Source organism: Thalia democratica, unplaced genomic scaffold, assembly GCF_965202585.1.
Source record: "Thalia democratica unplaced genomic scaffold, ktThaDemo2.hap1.1 HAP1_SCAFFOLD_966, whole genome shotgun sequence".
In the NCBI taxonomy this organism is placed as follows: Eukaryota; Metazoa; Chordata; class Thaliacea; order Salpida; family Salpidae; genus Thalia; species Thalia democratica.
The window spans coordinates 1-2,500 of NW_028139903.1; the positions used below are offsets into that span (position 1 = coordinate 1).

Below are 2,500 nucleotides of genomic sequence, written 5' to 3' on the forward strand. Positions count from 1 at the left end.
AACTAAACAGATATTACTCCTAAAAAATCTTGTTAATAATATATAAAAAGTACTCAAAGTCAGACTCGGAAATATATATACTGTTGTCTTACTTGAAGTTCACTGTAATTGACACTGTATAACAAAATTATAAAAATCAACCTATTTATATAGCAAAATATTTCTTTATCTTTGTCGTGGCGCGGTGGGTCAGTGGTCTTATCAGCTGACTCATAAGCAGAAGGTTGTAAGATCGAATCCCGCTAGTCGTCACGAAACACCACTATCGTTCAATGTTCGGGCTTCAAATTCTTTGAGATTATACTGTACTATTTATCTATCTAACTAATCTATCTAACAAATGTTGTTCAATCTAGGTTGTGGGTACTTGGGTCGAGTAATGCCTTTGACTTACAATCTGTTGTGGATTGACAATATTCCTCTATCTATCATTAAACAAATCTATCTAATAAATGTTGTTCAATCTAGGTTGTGGGTACTTGGGTCGAGTAATGCCTTTGACCTACAATCTGTTGTTGATTGTCAACATTCCTCTATCTATCAATAATGATTATATTCAATAATAAATGTTGATTAATTCAGTTGTAAGAAAACCAGTGCGCTGGTTAGGTTGGGTAAGGCCTTCGACTTACAATCTTGGGGATTATCAACGTTCATCACAAGTACAGTAACGATCTCATTGAATTTCCAGTTGGAACATAGGATTGTAGTGGTGGCCTACTTTGTAGGTTTTTTGCCTAGTTTGTTTTTTGCCTAGTAGTGTTTGCCTAGTTTGACAAACTATAGTATATATATTGTATAACTTTACTTGTATTATTTTTTATTTAAATTACTACTTATTATTAAAGAATTAAATTTTTTTAGAAAAAAAAACTATGTATTTTAACTAATGCTTATATTATATGTTTTGTTTTATTTTTATTCAAACTTACTTTAAACCTCTGTATTTTTTATACAATACGATTAAACTATATAACAGAAAAATAATTAAATAATCAAACTATTGAATAAGCAGTTAATTAGTGTGTTTTTTTATGCTTCTTTCATTTTTAACTTACTTGTTAACCATATTTCTTTTATTAAAGTATAAAACTAACAGTTACTAAAATAAAATAATCATAAAGTCAATACACAAAACACTAACTTTTTATAATTTAAATATGCAAACATGAATATAGTTATGAATCTATTATTTATTCAAATAGAATTATTCAAAGCTTATAATTATAAAGCTTTTGTATAATGTTTCAATTACAGTGAACTTTAAGTAAGATAAGTTTTTTTTTTTGTAATAACTACAAAATTGGTATTTTAGTTTATTATTAGTAACTAAATACTTATATTTATTATATTTAAAAAAAAACATCTATACTAACTCTAATTTCAAAGCATATTAAATACAAATTTTACCAACTAAATATTTATTTTTATTTTAATTATTATAACTTTCAAACATAAGCTTGTATACCTTATATACCTATATACCTCATATAGTAGGCTTGACATAACATAACATTATTTAATTCTTTTTGTTTGAAATAAACTCATTTAGTTATTAGTAAATTACAACATAAATGTTTATAACAATATAACTAAGATTTAGCTTTTGAGTTAGTAAACTTTGATAGTTTTCTTTTAATAGTTTAATAATCTTTATTTAAGTTCAAGCAAAATTGCTATATATTTAATACACATACAAAAGTAAACTAAGTAAACGTAATTCAATAGTTTCTATTAAGTAAAAGTAATTACAAATACATTAAGTTAATACAAAACTTTAAAAAGCTTTTGCTAGTATCTGTTGGTAACAGTAAATAACTTATTATGACTCACAATACAAAAGTGCAAAATTTATTTTCGTTTGATTTTTCAAGTAGCCACGCTTTTATTTGTTTTTGGACAAAAAAACTTTTAAGTTTTAGTATAAAAGACTAATTGTATTAATTTTAACTCAGAAAATTGTACTCTACAAGATGGTGCCATTATTTTTTCGATATCTCAAACTGGTCAAACCACTTTTTTAGCGCTCTAATTGGTTTAAACAGCAAATAACGTTATCTGATTGGCTTACGTTTTTATTTGCTAATAACTAGAATTTACTTTTCTTTTAAGCGTTAAAGAAATGTAAATAAACGAGTAATAAGTATAAATAGGTCAGAAAGAAAAATAGTACAAAAAAGATGAATTCAAAAAGCAAAAGCCTACGGCACGTGGTATTCCCAAGCGGTCACCCATCTAAGTACTAACCACGCCCGACACTGCTTAACTTCCCAGATCGGACGAGATGGGGTGTGCTCAGTGTGGTATGGTCGTAGGCGTTTGAAAGCGTTTACAAGCCTTTATAAACCCTTCGGTTTGTTTAAAAAACCTATTTGCACTTGATTTACAATCAATTTGATATTTTAAAATTAATCCTTATAAAATTTTAACTTGATGTAAGTATTTTTTTTATTAAAACCTTTTTTTTTGGTGTTTTAATTACAATTACTCCCTGTAACTT

At 26.7% G+C, this 2,500-nt stretch overlaps 1 non-coding gene across 1 annotated transcript; it reads right to left on the reverse strand.

The window, feature by feature from the left end:
• Positions 1-2,198: 2,198 nt before the first annotated feature.
• LOC145847495 (5S ribosomal RNA) lies at positions 2,199-2,317 on the reverse strand. The gene has a single exon (XR_014371325.1). It is a non-coding gene; the product is annotated as a 5S ribosomal RNA (ribosomal RNA).
• Between the last annotated feature and the right edge of the window lie 183 nt (positions 2,318-2,500).